Here is a 6,000-nt window from a genome sequence, read left to right on the forward strand (position 1 = left end):
GGTGTCTTGGAAAACTGCTTTCTCAGATCGCTAGACAACATTCAAACAAATCGTATTAATGAGTTTTACTACATACGAAAAGAATGCAGTACTCAACTCTGTGTTACACAGATGTGTAGCAAACAAAGAGCGACAGACAAAATAAGAAATCTCTTCAGTATAACGATTCCCAAGTCCATGTTACATAGTACAAGGAAGTGATTAGAGTTCACTTCTATCCAAGTTGTTAGTCTTAAAGCTGCTGTAGAACTGTGTCGCGACCAGTCGGGCGCGGTGCTTATGACCTCTTCACATAGGGGCCACTGCTGTCACGTTGTCCTCCTGGAGAGGGCCCAGTCAGCGTGCGATTTGCTGACGTCCTCTCACAGCCATCTTGTCTCTGTCATTCCCGACTGGCGTGCCAGCGCTTGACTTTACGCCTTAACATCTTCGACTTTTCTAATATGGCTGCTACTGAGGGAAATATGGAGGTAGTACCTCCATGGAGGGAAACTGCAGGTTTGTTAGAGCAGTTACCAGAAAGCGCCAGACAACAGGCATGCGCAGCTACGATGACATAGGCAGCCCGTGCTTGGTGCTTGCTCTGCTCATACGCTTTTCGTCGTATTTCTGGTGGAATTTCGTGCGTGGTGGGGCATCACGTGACCATATGCAGCCGTGTGGCATGTTGTTAAGAGTACATACTGAGTTGTACTTAGAGCAATTGTTTTATCATATCCCACACAGATAAAGGATGCAAATAAGGAAGCAGTTCTTGGCAAAATATCATTTCAAAATTAGACTGCACAGCTTGAAATACCATAAAATTTTGGTAAGGGGTGACTTTGACTTTTTTTTTTAAGTCGTACTCTGCAATATTGTTATGTAGCATTTCCAATAGGTTTACATCTACACAGCACTACAAAAAGCTAGTAGGATGGAATTCAAATTTCTTGCAACGAAAAATAAATAAATAAATAAAAATAAAAAAAGACAGTTTTTTGTGTAGCTTACTTACACCGGAATAAAGGACAACAAATTTCATGACTACTTCAAAATGTGAAAAAATTAACATGGTTGTCCGTGGGGCAAAGAAACTGTACAACTGGCAGTTTATATTCTACTCTAGGAATAAATATGAAGCCATGTGGGGAGTTAAAACGATAAAATACGGTATGCTGCCAGTCTAAAATTTAGCATAGAATGGCATTCTATAAATTTAAGACGTAAACCCATAGTAAGAAATAACTTCAGGCCTAGAGGAAGTACTAGACAAGTGCCTTATGATCGAAAAACACTTTCACAGAAGGCAGATTTGTAAAATTCTGCTACAGCTGTCATTATATTTGAAACAAAATATTTAGTTCAAAACTACTGACCAAATTTGCCAACTTAGTCAGTTTCAAGTCAATGTTTACGTATGTTCGTATGTATATAGCAGTAAGAAATCTTACAGAGTCATAAAAGGAACGGGACATCAGAGACTACTCCAGCAGCATCGGAATTTCACAAATCATACTAAACTGCTTCATTCCGCTCTAATTGCACATTTCTATGTCTAGATGCACTCTGAAGTACCTGATATTCAGCTTTTCATGTGGTTTTCGTGATACCAATTTTCTTGGAGGTCCGGTACTGTATTCTCATGTTTGGTTCTTTATTATGGTATAACGTCATTCGTCCCAGAAAATGAAAATTTGCACTTTAAATTGAACGAGGTTGAAAGTAGCCAATAGTGCGGAAAGAAACACATCGTTTCAAATAATCTAACTGCCTCAGCAGGAAGAAAAATAATAGAAGCAAATTTCTCTACAAAACAGACAGATTGCTAATAACGTGGAAATAATATAAAATCAGGAAATTGAAACTACTAACTTATTTTGGTCTTTCATGATTATGAGAATGTATATTAATTCACTTGATGGCTCCCGGCCACAGAAATCTGTTTTAATTTCATTTGACGTGGGAGCTGTAAATGAAGACACGAAATATATACACAGGTCACGTGGGGAAGGACCTCCCCCCCACCCCCCCCACCCCCCCCACCCCCCCACCCCACTATAACTCCGCATGCTCTGCGCATTCGCGAATCTGGCAGCTTGGGCGTGCCAGAAAAATTTTTCCGGGTAGCTTCTGGCTACTTACTGCTACTGCTCATACAGCAAACAGCCATGCTTCAAGTAGCCATAAGCGGGAGGAAGGCACTGCTCATACGCGAATTCAGTTCTGCGCATGCGAACGAGCCCGCTGGCAACTGCTCATATGAACAGCGTCCTGTTCAAACTCATCCAATGTCAACTTCTGTTGCATACCAGAACTTTTTTTTGATGATACAAAACATTAAATTTCCCTGTATTATAACGAAACTCGCTTCACTGGACTTTCATTAACACTGAGGCATTCAAAATTTTCTTTACTCGCTGTGATATGGAACTGTTCTTTTTCCGCCTCGAAGTAAGCACATACACTGATCACTGCAGATATTTCACAACTCTGTAAACGACGCATGGTTTCACAAATGTACAAGGCAGATAATTATTTTACGAGGACTGTCTCACACGAGTATGCAACAACGAATGGGAGCACGATTTTTCCTGTCTGATGGAAAGCTCCGATGTAATCAATACAACGATGAACAATGAAGTGGAAATACTGTTCAGAGGTCTGGCAGCACAGCATATGTGAGCGCGAGGAGCATGAAGACGCAAAAGCAAATAAATTAAAGATGTAATGTCAGCGCTTTATGTAGATTTATGTGTATCAAAAACGCAACAACTGTGAAAGGCAACAACAAAGCTTGGATTTACACATCGTGTCTTGTTAATACGCATCACTACTAAGTGAACTGCAACAATTTACAGCCACCATTCTTAGAACAAAACGACTAATCGTAAAGCAACGAAAATTCTGCTGCAAATGGAAAAAGATTGCATTTTTAAACTGTAAAAGGAGATATTTCTTCTGGCTACACTCCGACTTCTACGACTCCTCAAAGTTGACAGATATCGAAATATGCTCTAAAAACTACTCTTTATATTCAATATTCCGGCGTTTGACGCCCTCATTTCAACTAAAACGTAGTATTCCAGCAGAAAATAAAAGTAGATTTCCACGATTCTGCCAAGGTACAACACATCGATGTTCGTCATTCGGAGTGACCAGAATATTATCTCAAACTCAAGGGTGAGTCATTATGGAATTGGTAATAGATGGAGGAATCACACTAGATAGAACTGGTTTAAGGTCAGCCAACTCGATTGCCAGTGAATTATTCGGCAGCATGCCTAACGACCTAACCTAGGCATCAAACTTCGTTCAAAATTACGTTCGCACATTCGCCAACTATGTCCACCCACATTGAGGAACAGCAACACTGCCATTTCATTTTCGCTGACCTCTGGAAATGTAACGAAGTTTTTGTTAGACATGACGCTGTGCACAAGCCTTTACAGCCGCCATATGATGGACCATATACAGTCCTTAGTTGAGATTAGAAGACAATTAAGATCGATGTTAATGGTACGTGAACTAAGATTTCTATCAATTGCCTTAAACATGCTTTCTGCACTTCCTATGCTGGTACCTGAAAACTGGAAAAGCCTCAGTGGATGCCAGACAAAACGCCTGATGGTTCTACTGCAGACCTGGCATAATCAGCCACCCCTCCACCCCTCTTCCTATTATCGCAGACAAGATGTGTCAGATGCCAGACAAAACGCCCAACCAATCGACTTGGCAGGAGTGCCTGCCCCTCCTCTGTCATCACCAAATTTGTGGACCATGTGCGTTTCAATAGAAAACACCATTTGAGCTTGGGGGAAGGGGGCGGGGAAGGTGAGTGATGAAGTGTGATGAAGGCTTGGTTCCATTAAGTGCTGCAGTTTTTCCACTGACTCCTGTTTATTCTCTGTCCTCGTATCTACTTCTTTGTTTTTAATGTTACGTTCTGGTTCTTGAGTTGTTCACACTTTCACAAGTGTGTGTGTGTGTGTGTGTGTGTGTGTGTGTGAATGAAATGTTGTTAATAAAGTATTCAAGCTGAAGCTGCAACAAAATGTTGTTTCCTTTCTGAGCAATTTACCACATAAAATTATTAATAATATACTTCATGAAGTTTGTTTTGGCCAGTAATAAACTTCATTGTTATTATAAATTCGATATTGTACTCTAATTTTTAGTACCGCTGATGGAATTGCATAACATCAGTTTCACCATTACATGCTGGGCTAAGTGAACTGACGTTTTATTGACATTAGGCCTAGTGTGAACCATCAATGATTTGACAATGGCGTCACCTGACGGTCCATCTGATCCTTTGATATCTAGCATGATCCGACCTTTTAATTTAAGAGTTTACAAAAACGTTAAAGAAAAAACTTGGTTCCACAAATCATCTGAGGGCATCAACCAGCTAATAACTAGTGCTGTCAACAGATGATGAAGTGTCGTTCAAAAAGTAAATGAATAAGTAAAATTACTTCCGAATTCTTGGTGAATTTAATTTTATGGGCATTAAACTGCAGTCTAACATACGTTTCTGTGCCTAAAGCGTCATCTTGTTTGCAAGATGACATGACAGGTATCGTTAAGTTAAAAGTAATGATCAGATGCCAGGCAACTTCAGACATTAAATTCACTGTATTACGCTAACTGCATTCCTCAAAGCCCAGTATCTAAGTTTTTATGTGGTATCATGGCTGTTGTTGTTGTTGTGGTCTTCAGTCCTGAGACTGGTTTGATGCAGCTCTCCATGCTACTCTATCCTGTGCAAGCTTTTTCATCTCCCAGTACCTACTGCAACCTACATCCTTCTGAATCTGCTTAGTGTATTCATCTCTTGGTCTCCCTCTACGATTTTTACCCTCCATGCTGCCCTCCAATACTAAATTGGTGATCCCTTGATGCCTCAGAACATGTCCTACCAACCGATCCCTTCTTCTGGTCAAGTTGTGCCACAAACTTCTCTTCTCCCCAATCCTATTCAATACTTCCTCATTAGTTATGTGATCTACCCATCTAATCTTCAGCATTCTTCTGTAGCACCACATTTCGAAAGCTTCTATTCTCTTCTTGTCCAAACTATTTATCGTCCATGTTTCACTTCCATACATGGCTACACTCCATACGAATACTTTCAGAAATGACTTCCTGACACTTAAATCTATACTGGATGTTAACAAATTTCTCTTCTTCAGAAACGCTTTCCTTGCCATTGCCAGCCTACATTTTATATCCTCTCTACTTCGACCATCATCAGTTATTTTGCTCCCCAAATAGCAAAACTCCTTTACTACTTTAAGTGCCTCATTTGCTAATCTAATTCCCTCAGCATCACCCGACTTAATTAGACTACATTCCATTATCCTTGTTTTGCTTTTGTTGATGTTCATCTTATATCCTCGTTTCAAGACACTGTCCATTCCATTCAACTGCTCTTCCAAGTCCTTTGCTGTCTCTGACAGAATTACAATGTCATCGGCGAACCTCAAAGTTTTTATTTCTTCTCCATGAATTTTAATACCTACTCCGAATTTTTCTTTTGTTTCCTTTACTGCTTGCTCAATATACAGATTGAACAACATCGGGGAGAGGCTACAACCCTGTCTTACTCCCTTCCCAACCACTGCTTCCCTTTCATGTCCCTCGACTCTTATAACTGCCATCTGGTTTCTGTACAAATTGTAAATAGCCTTTCGCTCCCTGTATTTTACCCCTGACACCTTTAGGATTTGAAAGAGAGTATTCCAGTCAACATTGTCAAAAGCTTTCTCTAAGTCTACAAATGCTAGAAACGTAGGTTTGCCTTTCCTTAATCTTTCTTCTAAGATAAGTCGTAAGGTCATTATTGCCTCACGTGTTCCAGTGTTTCTACGGAATCCAAACTGATCTTCCCCGAGGTTGGCTTCTACTAGTTTTTCCATTCGTCTGTAAAGAATTCGTGTTAGTATTTTGCAGCTGTGACTTATTAAGCTGATAGTTCGGTAATTTTCACATCTGTCAACACCTGCTTTCTTTGGGATT

Source organism: Schistocerca serialis, chromosome 1 (genome assembly GCF_023864345.2).
Source record: "Schistocerca serialis cubense isolate TAMUIC-IGC-003099 chromosome 1, iqSchSeri2.2, whole genome shotgun sequence".
Classification (NCBI taxonomy): Eukaryota; Metazoa; Arthropoda; class Insecta; order Orthoptera; family Acrididae; genus Schistocerca; species Schistocerca serialis.